The 18,724-nt window shown below is 39.7% G+C and overlaps 1 protein-coding gene across 3 annotated transcripts in view; it reads left to right on the top strand.

Annotated features, from left to right (window-relative positions):
* The window catches only part of Dusp16 (dual specificity phosphatase 16), a 177,542-nt gene that overhangs the window by 87,343 nt on the left and 71,475 nt on the right, over positions 1 to 18,724 (top strand). Inside the window, exon 1 of one of the 3 annotated variants that reach the window (XM_003470411.5) lies at positions 12,517 to 13,239. The exons of 1 other annotated variant lie outside the window; for it this stretch is intronic. The gene's annotated coding sequence lies outside the window, so the exon portion shown is untranslated. One more of the 3 variants, XM_063238246.1, reaches the window with a different exon arrangement.

The raw sequence follows: 18,724 nt of genomic DNA, 5'->3' as shown, positions 1-18,724 counted from the left end.
AGCCAGTCAGTCAACACTCATTAGTTCAGGTAGATTCTGCTAGTTAAAATTTGAGCTGGGTGTAGTGGTTGATGCCTGTAATCCCAGGATTTGAAGGCTGAGGCAGGAGGACTGCAGAGAGATTTTAAGGCCAGTCTGTGCTATCTAGTGAGTTCAAGGCCAGCCTGCACTACATAGTGAGACCCTATTTCAAAAAAGGAAAAGAAGAAGGAGGATAAAGAGGATAGGTAGGAGGGGAAAGAAGAAGAGAAAAAGAAGTGAAGAAAAAGGGAATACTATACAAATAATACTTTGCGGTGGTATCCATTATTTATTTTTCTTTTCTTTTTTTTTTTTTTTTGTCTTTTTCCTTTTTATCGGTACCGGGGATCAAACTCACGACTGCCTGCTTGCAAGGCAGGCGCTTATGCCGCTGAGCTAAATCCCCAGCCCAGTATCCATTATTTAAATGCCGGCTTCTCATGAATATGCAGTCTTCCTAATCATGAAACATAAACGCAGAAGTGGCTTACTGCTGAAGGTTTTCACTTGACTGTCCAGCATAAATATAAATATGACTTGTCTATCATATGGCTCAACTGTACTTCTCCCACCTCAATCAGACCTCTTTCCTCACTTTTCCATTTCTTTTAAGAAGTTTGCAACTCTTAAACCCAGTCACCTAGACAACTATAAAAACAGTAACAGCTAATACTTACTAAGAATCTGTCCCAGTTATTGTGATAGCATTTTAGATGTCATCCATTTAATTCTCCCAACAACCCTATGAGGAAGGTACAATATCTGGCCCCATTTTTATACAGTGAGGAAATTGAATCTCATGTAAATTACCAAAGGTGACACCTTGGCATCATCTTTCATTACTCATATCTTTTGCCTTCCACAGCTCATGAATCCACAATGAGTTCTCCCTCTGTGTTACTTCTTGGGTTTGTTGCTTTCTGTGTATGTCCATGGCCACTACACCAGTCTTGCTTTTTTTGACTTATACTTGAATTGCTAGCATAGCCCAGTACAGTCTCCCTTGTTTCATAATCTCCTTCCTCAGACCTTTCCAATGTGCTTTGGTCAGAGTAAGCTTCCCCAACTCCTATTTTTATACTAGTTGACCATCTCGAAGTTCAAACCCTTAAACTGAAGAAGACATATCCAAATGTCTTCAGAGAGCATGTTGGGATAATGTCATTAGAATAATATTTTTCAATGAAATTATATAATTTCTTTTAATAAAAGTGCAAGAAATAAATGTTAAATGATACGTTGAAATTATAATAGAAATATACTAGAGAGAAGCAATCATTGTCCCCCATAAATATGTAGCTTATATTTCATTTGTTCCAGCTTTGGAGACTGATCATCTGACCATGTCAAGTAAGCAATCCTATTTTTTAGAGACACATAAAAAGAAAACTTGCATAAACGTGTTTAGTTTTTTCATGTACTTATAAATCATATTACTGTTAGATTAATAAATGTACTAGGTAAGAAAAAAATCAAAACATTACTAAGGAAAATAGTAACAATGCATGGTGATATAAACTGTGAGCCCAAATAAACCTTTCTTCCTTTAAGTTGTTGGATTATGCCTCTGTGACAAGAAAGTAACAAAGACAGCTTTTGTTATCAAAAGTGAGATCATTGCTGTGATACTCTCTGACCATAGGGTTCAGAAGGCTTTGGAACAGGCTTGTGAGTAAAGTTTGGAAAGGTTTCTGGTCAGAGCTCAGGAGACCAGAATGCTAATAAAAAGACAGATGGAAAAGACCAAGCTTAGGAGGTATCATTTGGGAACAATGACTGCATTAGCAGTTGGACTCCAGGCCATGTGTGTTATGCTCTGAAAAAAAAATTGTCTATATTTTGCTCCTTTCCTGAGACTCTATAGGACACTTAAGGTTAAGGGCAGCAGACTAATTAATTTAGTGGAGAAAACATCAAGGCAGTCTAATGTTGAGGCAGTGGAACAGCTACTGTTGCAGCCTTTTAGCTAGCTCTACCTTGAAAATCAAGAGCAAAAGTCACAGATGAATGATTTAGAAACTTTTGAGCTTAGCCAGAAAGGAAGCTCTAGTAAAGTTGGGTCCTGGAAAAATGGACCAGTGGAGAGCTTGGTTGCTGAAAAGATTAGCATTAAAGGGAAGCCAAGTACTTTAGGTCTGGACAATACAAAAGATTCCTTGAGGGTATGGGAGAAATCTGAAAGCTCCTGTGCTTCACAGAGTGCAAGGGTGGAAAAATGAAAGACTTTCCACTGAAAAGACAGTCCCAGAGCACCGTGCTCCAGAATGGCACCAACAGACACAATGGGAATTCATTCATAATTCATTCTACTCAGCCATTCAGGTACTGAGACACTTCTGCAAGATGCCACCACTAGCAAGATGCAAAAGGGCTCAGCTACTGCTCAAGCTGGCAGCAGACACATTGTGTTGGTTTTATACACATGCAAATTGTAAGAGTTGTGAAGTCAGGAATGCTTCCTCTCAGATGTCAAAAGAAGGCCTACGAGGCCAGTTGGTGTGCCTCTGAGAGGACAGTAGGTGAAGCAGTGAGACTGAAGCCAAAGGTGCAGTGGATAGCCCAGGAAATTGGAGAAGCCAGGAATATGCAATGTCTAAGGAAAGCTGTAAGGAGTGAGCAAACCAGCCAAGAGAGGCCTTGAGGGCTACAGCCATAGTCCATTGTAATGCCATAGGATTGGGGCTACCCAAGTGGTGTGGTGTGCACATCTTTCCATAGATTGCCCAGGACACTGCACATGGAACCATGGGATTTATTGTTTTCCCTGCTGGATTTTAGCCTTGCTCCCATTCTTTTCTTCTTTTTTTTTAATCGGTACCGGGGATCAAACTCACAACCGCCTGCTTGCAAGGCAGGTTCTTATGCGGCTGAGCTAAATCCCTAGCCCCATCCCATTCTTTTCTATCCCCCTTTTTCTCTCTTTTGGAATGGAAATGTTTACCCTGTGTCCTTGTATGTCAGCAGTGTTTAACTTTTTTATTTTTATAGGGGGTCATAGAATAGAGTGTGTCTTATATCTCAGAGGAGATGCTAGGCCTGATTTTAAGCTGAAGTTGTTAGGATTTTGACAACTCTTAGAGGTGGACTAAATGCATTTTGCATAAAAAGATGTCCATAAGTCTTTTGGAGGCTAGTGGTGGAATGCTATGGTTTATATCTAGATGCCCTCTCAAAGCCTTATGTACTTTGGTGGGGTTTTGACATATTATTGGATCATGGATCACGATACTCATCAGTGAATTAACCCACCGATGAGTTTGTAGTAAATGTGATATTAGAAGTTTACTGCTAAATGTGATTCACAGCTAAATGTAAAAGTTAAATGTAATGTGATACTAGTTTATAGCCAAATGTGATGATAGCTACATCTGACTGGAAGAGGTGGGTCACTAGGAGTTTATCCTAGAAGAGTTTATCTCCCTTCCGCCTCCCTTGATCTCTGTCTCTGCTTCCTGTCACCGTGCCATGAGCTATTTCTCCTCTGTCATATTAGCCTGCCTTAGAGCCAGCCAAGTATGGATTGAAATCTCTGAAAACTGTGAGCCAAAAAATAAATCTTTCCTCCTTTAAGTTGTAGGTCTTGGGTATTATTTCCCAGTGACAATGATAATGTATACAATATATATGTGATAATGTATACTATATAATATATAAATGCATTAATATATATATGCATTACATTGTATACCTTGAATATATAATTTATATTTTCAATTATGCCCTAATAAAATTGGAGGTGAAAAGAGAAAAAAATTACATGATATACAGTAATAATAAAAAAATTGAACCTAGAGCTTTTACACTGACCTATATTCTCAACCCTTTTAATCTTTTTATCCTCCTGCCTCAAGGTCCAGAGTGGTATAGGCATGCACCACTACATCATCTATATGCTCTTCTTTACACTTCTTATAGACTTTCTACAATGAACATGCATGGCTTTATAATAGAAAAAACAAGGATAATAAGGCATAATTTTAAAGAAGAACCAAAATTTCCATCATTCCCCACTACTTATAACATCTAAACTCTTTGGCCAGGCCTGATGTAATCTGGCCCCAAACTGTTTTCCAGGCTTATTTTATACTATTAAATTCAAATGTTCTGCTTCAGTTAAACTATTTTAAACACATTTTCCCTGCTGTGTGTCTGACTGAGCTTATTTTCTTTTCTTGGAAGCTCCATTCTTTTAAAATATCCAACACAGTCTATCATTGAAGATCTAAGTCAGTTCTACATACAGCCTTTAAGAGGAAAGAGTCAGCATGTGGTATTATTTTGTATGCCATACACTATTACCCAGTGCCTTATTTGGCCATATAAACCTCATCACTCTGAGAGGTTGGTTTTCACTACCCTTCACACTGCAGATGAAGAAACAAAGTTTCTCACAGGTCACATAGCCAGTGTGTGACAGAGCTGGAATCTGTAGCTGGTTGATTTTGGCCCCAGTTGTTTTCTAACTTTTTTTTTTGGCAATGCCCAAGTTTGAACCCAAGGCCTTCACAACTGAGCTACACCTCCAGTTCTTTTTATTATTTTTAAATTTTGAGATAAGGTCTTGCTAAATTCTCCAGGCAAGATTTAAACTGCAATCTTTTCTCTTCTGGGAAGTTCTGGGAGTACAGGACTATGCCACTATGCCTGACTTTTTTCCAACTTTTGTTGTGCGTATCTGAGAGAATGTGGTTTGTTTGTTTGGCTGGTTGGTTTTTTTTTTTTGGTACTAGAAATCCAACTTAGGAACTTGGGCTTGCCAGGCAGGCACTTGTGTTGTTGAGTTATATCCTTGGCCTTTAATGCATACCTGAATGACAAGTCTAATTAACTGTACAGAGGCGCATTCTAAGATAGTGCCATTGCCTTAATGTTGCATTAAACTACTAATATTGTATTTTTGTTAATCTTTCAACAAAATACCCTTATAAGAAAGTTTGAATCCTAACTTATTATTCATTAGCTGTGTGTCTTTAAGCAAACTCAACTCTTCTCACATGCAATAAGAAAGAAAATATTGCTTAAGAGTTGTTAATAAGTCAAAAAAACAAATATATACTTTGAACGAAAGAGCTGTTTGTTGTGTAATATAGTGCTATTATTTTACTTTCCAATTCTATTTAATTTCTAGGTTTTAAAAATAGTGGCTCATTGGGTACAGAAGCACATGCCTGTAATCCCAGCACTGAGTGAGTTTGAGGCAGGAAGATTGCAAATTTGCACCTAGCCTAGGCAAGTTAGCAAGACCCTGTCTTGAAAAAGAAAAAACTTATTAGAGATATTCTTGTAACTTGTTGATATAATCTAAACAAATAAAAGTTGATTTTTTTTTTGGTCAAGACATAAAAAATTGACTTACACAAATTTTAAAAAGTGTTTGTAATTAAAATAGCACTTTGCTATTTGATCAGAATATCCTATCTTGCTGTTTAACTAACACTGCACAAGCAATTCAGTTACTGGGTAAAGTCTGGTTTCTAAAGGTAAATGTTTACATTTATAAACCTGTTATTCATTGGATGTTGTCATTGTTAGTCAAGAAAACCACTGAGAATTTTAAAAGTGAACTCAGTAAGACCTACGTTTACTAAGAAATGGAAGAAATTTATTAAATGACTGAGCTTCAAAATCAGACACCAGAAAAAAGAACATCACTATATTCCAATTATCTTCCTCTAGGATCAAATAAAAGAAGCAACCTTCACTTAAACTAAAGATTCATATTTTTTCTTTTTCTCATTTTCTAGTTTTTCAATTCCTGCATAGACTTTCTACCACAGATATCATAAGACCTTTATTTACCAAAGTGAATTAAATTTAATTTTATGCTGAAATTTATAATAGTTGTATAAAAAAGCCTTTGAAAACTTAAGGGATAATACAAAATTAGATAGGAATTCACTGTTTACTTTTAGGTTTTCATGAGTCAACAATCAAGAAAAGTTATAAGCTATTGCTAAGAAATTATTTTTAGTCTTTTATTTCACTTTTTGTTAATATTTTTGTTAATATTTTGTTAATATTAATATTAATATTTTGTTTTATTTCACTTTTGTTAATATTTTATTCTAGTTTTGTCAAAATACCCTTGACAAAACCCCAATATTAATTTCTAAATAATATTTAAAATGAAATTTGGGCTGTAGCTAGCTAAAAACCATCTGCAACTCTGCTGAAGTTGGAATTGAGAAATTCTCCTTTCTTTATGCTTACTTGCTATGAATTGATTAAGATAAAACAAACAGAACTTTAGACAGGCTATTGGGTCATTAGGATCTTTATAGGGTTTAAGTGTTCTACCTCTGTCTCTAAGTAGATACTATCCTGTTTCTCCTCTGAAAAAATGCTCAGGTTTCTTGGAAGAATAGCTCATATTTCATTGTTTTCATTCTCTTCCTTTTTTCAGATCACTGAAATCTTTTCAGGGCAAGATTGTCTTCAGTGAAACCACCCTCAGTGGGATTACTTTATTGCTAAATCCGCAGAAGACTTTTTGGTCCTTATCTTATGGGGGCTTCCCTGAGGCTTTAACCTGCTGGAAATGCACTCTTGAACCCCCTTGGCCTTTAGTAACAAGCATCTCCACTGCTTTCCTTTCAAAGTCTCCAGTTTCTCTTTCCAGCCTCTACATGAGTTTCTGTAACCCTCACTATGCCTTTCACTCCCAACTTTTTTTTTCTTTCTTTACCCTGTGACCTCATCCCTGGCCATGACTGCTACTAAATAATGGCTAATGAATCCCAAATCCTTATCTCCTGCCCAGACATTGCCTCTGACCTTCAGACTCCTAAATGAAACAGCCTACTCCTTGTAAATTTCCATGGACCCTTGAACTCATCATGCTTCAAATCTGACTTTTTGTCTTTCCTCTCATGTTGGTAGGCAGCAGCACCATTGACCCTTTTGCTCAAGCTAGAAACTCTGCAGTCATTCTTGACATACCTTTCTTCTTAACAGCTTATAATGGGACAGCTGGTCTTTTTGAGTCTACTTTTTAGTCTCCTGAATGGTGCCCTCTCCATTTCCTTTTAGTTCTCTAACTTGTACAGTAGTTTATTTTGCTTTGTATTCTGCTCTACTAAACAAATTCTGAGGGTTGAACCAAGGTCTTATGCTGCAAAGCATGTACCCTACAAATCTTTCCACATACAGCAAAATGCATATCTGATCCTGTTATTTTTCCTGCTTAAGTTTTTCAGTGTCTCCCCCATTGCTTACCTTTGAGATAAACCCAAATCCTTTGAGATAGCCTTTAAAACCCCATGACCTTGGTTCTGCTTGATATATAGTACATGTTATTCTGATCCCAGTTCTTCTATTTTCCATGCCACTCTGAGTAAGTTAGCTGTAAATCTGAGGTAACAGTATAGTTTTGAGCATTAAGTAAGGTAGTTTTCAATAAATTTCAAATAAATGAAGTAGCTCTTATAAATGTGAGCTATTATTTTAAATAATTGTCATCCTTATTCATGTCTTTGATAATAGTACTGCAGTTTCCTTAAGACAAATTATTAAAGTGGAATCGCTGTGTATGCATTTTTAAAGTCTTTTGAAATCATATTGCCAAATTGCCCTCCAGAATAGTTATACCAATTTATGGTCTCATCAGTGGTATTGAGAAAGTCTGTTTCTCCACACTCTTGACTCAATCGTAAGATTACCCATTTTAAAAGTCATTGCTAAATCATTAAGCAAAAATCATCTAGTTTTTGCAATTTACATCTGTTTACAAATCTGCTACCAGAATATCAGATAAATACGGATAACATGGTGTATTTCTATTTACTCTTGTTGGCTGTCCACCTGTTTTCTTTCCTCCTCTGCTCTCTTTTCCTTTCCTCCACCTTCTCGTCTCTCTCCTCTTTTCTCCTCTCCTCCCCCTCCTTTCCTTCCATTCTTGTGTTTCTCTCTCCTGTCTTTCTTCTCTCTCTTCCTCCCTCCTCTTTCCTTTTTTCTCTTTCTCTTCACAGTGCTAGGGATTCAACCCAGGACTTCAAACATACTAGGCAAGTACTCATAGCTCAGCCTGGGTGACTTTGTGACTGAGGAAGACTCTGTCTCAAAATAAAAAAGGGCTGGGAATTTAGCTCAGTCCGTAGGCCTTTGTTCGGGCTCCTGAACTGCCCTCCCCAATATTTATATATTTATTTATGTACTGGGAGTTAGACTCAGTTGAGTTACTAACCAGCTGTGCAATCTTGGCTAAGCCACTTAACCTCTCACTTTCTTACATGTAAAGTGAGAGGGTTGGTACCAGGTAATACTTCTAGTTCTCACATTATATAAGAAAAAAATTTGTCTAACTAATTCTATCAGTGGCAAGTTTATACAATATTTCCTTCTACTGTTCTGTAAATACTGACCTCCTCAAAAATATTATTGTCTCTTGAGAGAGAATTTGCTACTTTCCAGAGCTATAATTTCGCTGTACAGTGCCATGAACCCTAAGGCAACAGCAGCAACTACTATTCAAAAAGCATAGCCAAGACTTCAACATGAAGTAAATCTTATTCAGTGTGTGTGTGTGTGTGAGAGACAAAATCTTTTGAATGCCTGTTGAAAGCTGGGGACCCTTTCATAGAAAAACACATATAACATACAACAGTTATGCATAAAATTTTAAGGGCCTCCTGCCCCTTGGAAGCATTAGGTGCTCTCTAAGAATCCATGAATCCTAGGCAAACAGTACGTGGGACATTGAAAGGATACCTGAATGATAACTAAATTGTAAAGAAAAGTTCTCTTCCTATTGGAAAATTAAATATTTATAGAGCATTACTAAAACTTTCTTTAAAAATTAAAGTAGTAATGCTTACTACAATGCCTGTAATCCCAGCTAGTCAGGATGCTTAGGCAGGAAGACTGCAAGTTCCATGCCAGTGTGGGCAACTTGGTGAGACCGTCTCAAAATAAAACATGAAAGTGGGCTGGGGATTTAGCTCAGTCATGGTGTGCGTCCCTGGGTTCAATTCCCAGTACCATAAAATAACTGAACAAACAATAAAAAAAAAAAAACTCCGACCTATTAGGCTCATCTGTAACTATACTCTTCATAAATCAGATCAAGTACTGACCTGCTTTGGCCTTTTAGAACAGAATCCAAACTCCATACTACACTACATAAGGTCTTATGCAGTTTGTCTCTTGCCCACACTTGTTTTGTACCTTTGAGGCCCTCTAGCCTGTCTTTGGCTTCAGCAATACATCAACTCTCTGCAACTACTCTTTGCTGAAAGGTCTCAGAGGGACCCGTTTCCTCCAATCACAGCACTTTTCCTGGCTGCCATCCCACAGGCCTCAATTCATCCCCTCTTCATTTGACCAGCCCTTACCACTTTTACCTAGGTCAGTTCATATCATATCACTCAATTTTTCCTTGTAGAGCCTTTGTCATGGTTCTAGACATTCCTAGTTTATTGTCTTTCTCCCTACCTGCGTGTCTCTTTGTAACTGTATTTCCAGAGCTTGGGTGGAGGAGGCATTCAATCACTGCTGAATGAATGAACTTGAGCTGAGGGATTAAGAGTTCAAGAAGGTCTAAGTGCTCTTATGGTGCCCTTCCATCTTTATATCTAATAATTCTGGTGCTCCACTTCATATTTAACTGAAAATATTATACCCTACACTTGTATATACAAAAGGGAAAACAGCTTTCTATGGGTCTGATTATAACATCTTGGAGCCCCTGTTTTGCTGGTACCCTAAGTATATGAAATCTTTTTTGGCCTTTGGAGAATCTAGCACTCATTCTTCTCTATCCATGTGCTGGACATTGTTTTAGCTTAAACTATATGTCTATATGTGGAAAACCCTTTCTGAAAAATTTTAAAGGAATGTTATTAAATCAGTAGATTAATTTGGGAAGAACTGACAGCTTTACTAGGTTAGCTCTTCCAACCCATGAACAGTAAGTCTCTTCATTTATACAGGTCTTCATTAAATTTCTTCATCACCATTTTATAATTTGGGGCACACAGATACTGTACATGTTTTGTTAAATTATACTTATTTTGTATCCTTTGGAGCAATTATAAATGGTGCTGTTTTAAGTTGCTGTTTCCTTATGTTGTCAGTATATTTAGAACCTTTTTAATAGAACAAGAAGTGTACCTTTCAGTAAACTTGTTCCCAATATTCAAGGTTCTCCATGATTGCCTTGGAATCTCTTTAATTTGACCTCGTACCTATTTACTAAATACCAGCTGCAACTGCTCCTGGGTCTGCTCATCTCTCACCTAAATACACCTTGTTCATCTACCTCCATGTCTTTGCTCATGCCATTTCCTCTCCAGAAGAATCCTTTTACTGACTACTTTGCCACAAATTTTAATTATCCTTCAAGGGGCTGGGGATTTAGCTCAGCAGCATAAGCGTCTGCCTTGCAAGCAGGCAGTCATGAGTTCGATCCCCGGTACCGATAAAAAGGAAAAAGACAAAAAAAAAAAAAAATTATCCTTCAAGCAACAGATCAAAGCTGTTCATAAGATGCTTTCCTTTAAAATTTCTTCTTAATGCCAGTGACAGTGGCACATACCTGTGATCTCATCTACCTAGGAGACTGAGGCAAGAGGATCATAAATTTGAAGCCAGCCTGAGCAATTAAGTGATACTCTAACTAAGAGAGAGAGAGAGAGAGAGAGAAAGGTCTGGGGATGTAGCTCAGTGGTAAAGCACCTCTGGCTTCAACCCTTAGTACTGCAAAACAAACAAAAAAGCAACCTCCCACATTGCTTTTCTCTGGACTCTGAACCCATATTGTATGCCACTCTATCATTAATTTTTAATTAGCTTTAATCTGTCTTGTTTAAGATGATCCAGAGTGAAAAGACTCCTAGAATAGCTCTCATGACACTACAAATATGGAAGACATTCTAATTTAATTATAAATGAAGAAACGGGGAAAGTTTTAAGATGTATCAGTTAGTTACACTACTGGGAAGGTTTAAATATAGGGTACGCTACACCGTAACTTCTCCTGACTCTTTAATCCAGGTACGTCTGTGTTGTCCATCGGTAGTACAAGCACTCTGATTCATCCTTAAAGTCCCAATCCCTCCAACTAAGCAGATTTGAGTGGCAGCTCCTTTCCGAAACAGCAAGTCTATGGCTAGAGCTCGAGGAAGCCCAGTGAAGCTGCAGTAGCATCTCCCGGCCACCAGAGGTCAGGGACTAAGCGGAGAGAACGCTCCCCCTCCGCAGAAGTCTGCAAGAGGTCAAAGGCACAGACTGAAAAGTTGGGGCTCCATCTGTAGCCTTCAGGCTTTCCGTATAGCGTGAAGTCTCAGCTGTCTTTTATCCCCAGTGGGCTTCTTTTCCTCTTCTAAAGGGTAAACTGAAAATACAGGCTTTCGCCGTCATGCTAACCTTGAATGATTACCAATCACAACGAATGCCCTTTAGCTGCAGGATTTAAAGTAGCAACAGAGATGTACTACTTTCTAACCTGCCCCAAATCTATTTCTTAGTACTGCCAATTTAAAAAGTCCCTATGGTAGTGTCCTCATAGATCCTAACAACAAACAGTGCCTTGAGGGGTGTGCGTCCCTGCTCATGCAGTGCAAATGCAATGTTTTAAGAACTAGATTATTTCTACACATAAATTCTGGCTCAAGGAGCAGTCCCCTCGCAGTGTGCTTTTCTGTCATTAATCACATCTTTGTTATGTGATATCCACGTGAGTCCTCAGAAGCAGCTTCATGCCCAAATGCTCAAAGAACACTGGAATAAAGCTCTGATTGTCCTAAGTCAGTGATTCCAAGTCCTGGTTTGTCACCACCTCAGGTCTCTAGTTTTCCAGCATGTGTAATACCTTCTCAAAACAAAACTGTTTTAATGGACTCAGAAAATGCACGCGGTACGCGTCGTAAAATCAACAAAGGTCTTAAACCTTTCAAGAGGTAATGTGTCCCCTGGTGTGATTTAAAGATGATTAGGGGCCTCCTGCTGTAGAAAATATTTTAAGGAGAATTCTAGGCTGCTTATATTCATTTTATTTGTAAACACTGTATAAAGCAAAGTAAAACAAGAACATTTATGGGGAGGGCTTCCACGACAGAGTTGACTGCCTGCCAACGCTAATGCGATTTTTTCTTAAAGGACCTGTAACTTCTCTCTTCCTAAATCAGCAGAACCCTGCATTTAGGACTCGAAAGACTTTTTGTTTTTAAAGAATGATTGCAATTTCTCAAATCAGTCTGCGTTTCTCACGTTGACGAAGCAGCGGAAAATCACCTAAGGATTTGGGCAAAGGCTGGGTGGGTGGCACCTCCACTACCTGTCCGGGCGCAGCGATGCAGGGACCCGGCCCCGCTCGGGGGGCCGCGAGCCCGGCGCGGCGGGCGCGGGAGGAGCGGGAACCAGAGGGGGAGGCCGCGGGCCGCCTTCGCCGGCAGCCCTGCTCCTCCCAGCGGCGCCCACGGAACCTGCCTCCGAGTCGCCCGACTCGGGAAGGGAACGTGACCCGACCCCTCCCCGAGCGAGCGACCGAAAGGGGCGGCGGGGCGCGCTGCGGGCCGGGCCGGGCCGGGCCGGACCCGGTCAGGCGGCGCGGGAGGGGCGGGATGGTCGCGCGGCCCCGCCCGGCGCCCACCGCCCTGCCCTCGCCTGTCTCCTCCTTTCCCCGGGGCTCCGCTGAGTTCATTCACTGGGATTGGTTTCAAGTGACGCCATCTCTTTATTTTTAAACCAATGACCTCATCCGCGCTTGAAGTTTCCTGACCAGCGACTCTTTCTCTTCCCCCAACCCCCCCCCGCCCCCCCGCCTCTGCCCCTCTCTCGTGGGTCTCGTGTGGGGGGGCTTTCGCCAATTTTTAACGCTCCTCCTCACCTCTCCGTCCCCCCGCGCTGTCCCCGCGCGCCCTCCCCCTCACCTTTACCTCCCCAAGTTTCTCACCCATTTGGACTTTTATTTTCTTTCGGGAGGCCGGTTGGGGGGTGGCGGTGGCGGACGAGAAAGAGTGGAGGAAAAGTCGCGAGCGGCTCCTCTCCTCGGCTCGCCGCCCGCCGTCGCCCTCGCCCTCGCCCTCGCCCTCGCCCACCCTCCGACCCGGAGAAGAGACTTTAGCGAAAGGACGAGGCGGCGGCGCGAGTGACGGGACGGGCGCGGGGCACGAGCGCAGTCGCCCTCCCGGCTCCGCAAGGGGCCGCGGGGAGCCGCCGTCCGGAGACGCCGTGACAACGTTCGCGTCCCTCTGGGGGAGTCGCGAGGTCGGCGGCCCAGAAGTAAGTGGGTGCGCGGGCGGGCGCGTGCGGGGCGTCCCCGCCACACTCCGGCGAGGCGGCGCGGGGGCGTCCGCCGGGGGTGTAGGCCTCGCTGGGGGCCGGGCGCGCGCGGCTCGCGGTCCGTGCGCCCCGGCTGAGCCGGGCCGAGGAGGGCAGCGGGAGCGGCCGCGGCCGCCCTGGGACGGCACCTTCGCGGGGGAAACTGCTCACTTCCAGGCGCGACTGTTACACAACACGCCTGCCAAGTGGGGCCCCGGCCTGACTGTTCCCATTATCCCCGAGTCGCCTTTGGTACTGTAGGCAGCGAGGCCACCTGGGTGATGATCGTGCTGCCTTTTAAAAACTTACCCCCTCCCCGAAAAAAAAATAAAGTCTTAACTTTCATACTGAGTCGTGGTGTTGGGGGGGTCCGGTGCGCCAGGGACTGCTCTATTTACACCGGCCGTAAAAACATGAGAAATAAAACCGAGGGAGACAACAGAGGGTCTGTGTATCGTGTGTCGTTTCGTGACATAAAATATCACAGAACATATTTTACACAAAACCTAAGTTTTTTGGTGCTGGGTTTAATTTTCTAAAGACAACCAGTAACGAAGCTGAGAAAATGTAAAGCAGATCTTGAAATGAATGAATACTGCACAATCCCGAAGAAGATCTGCAAAGATCCTTGGCGGGTTGAAGCCCCGGTGTTTCAATTGTGTGGAGAAAGCACACCTCTGCCAGCCAGTGATGAATAAGGTGGAGAGGAAAAACCTGTTGCATAATCTCATTCGCTATGGGATTTGCTGTGCCGTCCCCTTGAACCGAGGGGAAGTGAGTTAAGATGCAGGGTTTTAAAAACTCTCTGAAGTTTTTTATTTACCCAGCGCTCTGGCTGCCACTTTGCTTTAAGAGATTATAAACAAATACTGGGCTCTTACAAGTGAACTAAACCTATCCGACCTGTTTTAGGAAATGACCAGGTATGTTTCATTCTTGTTTTTGCGTGCGTGCGTGTGTGTGTGTGTACACACACATGCGCCAGAGGGGGGGGGAGAGAATATGAATACATGAGTGTGAAATTTACCACCCATGAAAGGGCTTCGACTACCATTTGGGGAACTGAGACTTGTCAGAAAAATGCTCCTTCATCTAACCACTCTCTAGAGTTGATTGGTAGTACATGTAGATGTAAACTATTTTCCTCAAAGGAGTTTTGTTGTTTCATCTCCACCAACAAAGATCTTTTTTAAAAGCTAAGGTAATATTTTTAAAAGAAGAAAAGAATGCTTACCAATCGAGTTTATTATTTTTTAATTACTTGCTTTTCCTTGTGGACACATTTTGGGAGGCAGTGCTAAGTTAAGGCTCGTGCAGTTGTGTGTTTGGTGAAGGCAGCAACCGGGAAAAATACATTGAAAAACTAAGAATTTATGGCTTTGTGTGAGTATTTGAGTCAAAATGTGATAGGGTGCTGTGAAAAGTTTTGTCACTGTTTTTAAAAAGAAAGTTATAACAGCATTTACAGAGTTTAAAGACTGTGGGAAGTTGCTATTGAAAAAAAAATTGGGGGAGTTAACAGTAGTTTATATAAAGATTTGGGCAAAGTACCACCAGACCAAATTAGATTTTAGATAAAATAATTTGTACCTATCAAAGTTCTACATGTGTGGAGAAAAATTAGAAATGAGTTTATTTTTGAATTACAATGTAAATTAAATTGGTTCAAGTGCCGTATGCCTACATTTAGGTGTTTTTTAAAAATGTGTAAAGTGACAATGATATTTAAGAGTTTTAGTTTTAACCTCTGGTTTGTCAGCAACTCAAAAGTAAAATATCTAATTTGGCTTAAATTGTACCTATTTTACTTGAGTGTGTCTGCATAATTATAGAGGGTGGTGAGAAACAGAACTGCAGAATCATCTACTTTTGCGCCTCTTCAGATTAGAAAGTCCCTGTCCTTCCCTTCAGCTTGTTAAATGTGGTAGAGTACCTATAAAATAAAAAAGTCAGTGTGAAATTGAGGATTCTGGTGTGTGTAGGGGGAAAGTGTTGGCCAAAATGTTAATGGTGGACTGGGGATTTAGCTCAGTGGCATAAGCAGCTGCCTGGCAAGCAGAAGATCATGAGTTTGATCCCCCTATCGAAAAAACAAATGTTAATGCTAGTAACTGAAAAGGGGGCAAAAGAGAAATCCTGTTAAGCCATTTTTTAAAAACCACGTTCAAAAGTTGTTTGTGGTGTGGTTGGGAGTGGAAATGATAGGGAGAGATGAAGGTGTAAAGTAGGTTTGGGTTGGAGGTGTAGCCAGGCCCTGGGTTCAGTCTCCAGCTGGAGTTGAAGCTCTCAACTCCAAAAAAAGTAAAGTCCTGTGGTTTTAAGAAGGCTGCAGAGTTTGAATTGGGAGTTGGGAGAGGCAGGATTGATGTGCGTTAATGTTGATACTATTTTCTATGAGTGCCTATACTGAGGAAATTAATTTCATAGAATTTTCAGCATATAGGATTATTATTGGTGAAGCAGATTTATGTAGTTGTTCAATATTAAAGTTGTTCTTTTTCAAACGAATTATAAAATTCTACTAAATACCTTTTGCTAAAGTTACCAGTGTCATTTATCCTAGAACCCCAGATTTCCTAGAGTATCTGGCAAAAACAGTGTTCTGTTGTGTATTACCTTAACTAAAAATTTTATTGGCCTTTTCATGTTTTTAAAATTATTTGAGTTCTCAAGCAAAACGTACTTTAACTTGAACAAGTAAATATTAAATTCATTTGGATCTGAAGCCTAAGAAAAAGAGGAGATAAATCATGGGAAACAGAAAACAGATTTTATGATAGATTTCAAGAGATTGAAATAAAAAGTTAGAAAGACTTCATAGAATAAGCTACAGCTGATGCTTGATTGGCCTTTTAAAAGAAATAACTGAATCAAAATTTAAAACTGAGAGATCACTGTCATGAAATAGTCTTCCTGATGTTGGTTTAAGCAAAAACATAAGACAATAAATCTTAGCCTATGCTATATATAATTATGTATTCCAAAGACAGATGTCATTTTTGTTCCTGATTTTGTGTTGTGGGTAATGCTATTTCATACATTTCTTTAGCCTAGAATGATCTAGGGTTGATTGTATGAAGAAAAGGTCATGAAGTGTGGCTGAACTTAAGCAGCTTAGACATTAAGAAGCCATTTTCATGCACAGATCAATTGAGATAGTTAGAAATTTAATCAAAGAAATGGAGGAAACAAGAGTGGTTCAAAAAGAAGGACTGAAAGCAGATTACGGCAAACAGGTACAAAGAAATAAAAGCTTGCCAGGGATATGACTGGTAAAGAAGGAAATGGGATACATCTTGGCATGAAAGGAAAGAGGCATAAGTGGAAAAATACCCTTTGATACCTCAGCAACGAGAAGGAATAGTAGTGAAACTTCACTCCCTTCTACCATGGGACTAAATTGCACCACAGGTATTATCAAAAAGTCAGGATTTTTACTACATAAAAAATCTTGGTGGGGGGATGAATAAACTATGATCATAAATTATAAGAGTGAAAATGTAAACTTGAAATTTCTAGAGATAAATCCAAGATAGTGGGGGTTTCATTTCAATTTCATGACCAATTTTGAGTTATTTGGAAGAGAGGGAATCTTCATCTAGAGTTCTGGATTAACTACAGACTTAAATTAAGCAAATCAATTATTAAAGGTATACTATTTACATGGATACCAAAAGTTGGGAACAGAAGTCCATTCCCTTAAGGAAAGCAGTATTATAAGAATTTTAAATAAGATTTGTATATAGGCAAAGAGAAACAATGATCAGACAGCTGGCAACTGTGGTAACTTCCTGGTATGAAGGAGAAAGATCGGAAGGTTCAAAGAAGTAATCTTTAGAGATACTACAATTTGACGCTGGCCTTAAAGGATGGTTGTGTTATATACACAGGAAAGACAGTGGAGCGAAGTCAAGGTGGGAAGCTGCTTATTGATCTAATTATTCGGCAGATTTATGTTGACCTCCTGGTGTCTAGCCATACATACATAAAGTTTTTGCCCTTCAGGAGCCTAGAATCTAGTAGGAAGAAGACGGACAATAAACAAGAAGGACAAGCACACAATATATGAAAAAATCTGATGTCAAATGGTACCAAGTAGTGAAGATAATAATGGTCAAGGAATTTACAGAGTTAGTTACAGTCCCACTTATTGTGAGTGATAACCTATTTTGCCTATAGGATCTTGATGAATATTGTTAATGTTACAACTTTTTAATATTCATATGTGGTCTAAACCAACTTGAATGAAATTCTCCACATTAATTCATTTTTAACCAATCTTGTGCTTTAAAGAAGAAACCTTTCCCAGGGATATAGTTCAGTGGCACAGTGTCTGCCTGGCAAATGCAAGGTTGTAGGTTTGATTCCTGGTACCAGAACAAACAAACAAAAGCACCTTTGTGACTTATTTATTTAGGTTGAGATACACAAGCTTTGCTTTTTTTTTTTTTTTCCTAGAAGTCACCAATAGGGAACAAGCTTTGCTTTTTAAACTCCTCCTTAATGTATTCATAGTTCTTTTGCTGACATTTGCTGAGAATCTCATGGTTTTTTAACCACAAGGTTTATATCATTGTTTACTGTTTAGTAAGGGCTTTCATGTACTTAGGAAACATTAATTACAATAGTACTATAAGGAGGGCTAAATTCTAACGACTGTTAGCTTTGACGCTACCTTGGATGAGAGCATACAAAAGAAAAATAATGTCAAAGCACAAGACAACTGTTGGGCTTAAGAATCAGGTTGATAAAGTAGTCAATCCCCTTTTTTAGAACTGGTTCATATCTTACAGAACAGAATGATACATTTGAACTGTCTTGTGCTCTGAATTGTTAGTTATGTGTCTCCCTAACGATTCATAGAGTCTCACTGAAAATATGATTTTAAATTTATTTTTTCTTGTTTATTTATAAATAGTAGAAACTTAGGAAAAAGTGTTCTTATTTGATTTTACATTTGGTTTGAAGATGTTCTTTATAGTGTTAACTGAAAGCTTATCAATGACTAGCGTTTCTGGGCATATTTACAAAGTGCTTCTCAAGCATTTTAAAGAAATAATGTTTCCTTTCTTCACTATCTGCATTTTTAAGCTAAAAATATAAAATTATAGGTGAAATCATGTAAAGGACTCCTAACATGGTTTGTTTTGTGAATGCAAAGCACTACTCAAAAGTTACCCAAGAATTATTCTGTATGCACTTAACCAATTTTCATCTAACATAATCAGATACACTTGAGATAAGCCCATGGAAAACAGTTTCAAGATGAGGTAAATTTGTGTTCCCTTGATTTTCTTCTAAACTACTTCATTTAGAAAAGAATTATAGACATAAATCCAGGGGTCTGTGGTTTGTGTGATGAAAGCTAATCTTAACTTTATGCCTTGAAAATACTTGGGAAGGACAGTAGTATTCAGATTTAATGTCTCAGTAGGAAGAGTGGTGG

This window comes from Cavia porcellus, unplaced genomic scaffold (assembly GCF_034190915.1).
Source record: "Cavia porcellus strain 051 isolate PalLab524CR breed Dunkin Hartley unplaced genomic scaffold, mCavPor4.1 scaffold_27, whole genome shotgun sequence".
Lineage (NCBI taxonomy): Eukaryota > Metazoa > Chordata > Mammalia > Rodentia > Caviidae > Cavia > Cavia porcellus.
Note: the sequence above shows the minus strand (reverse complement) of the source record. Positions and strands in the feature narration are given on the sequence as shown.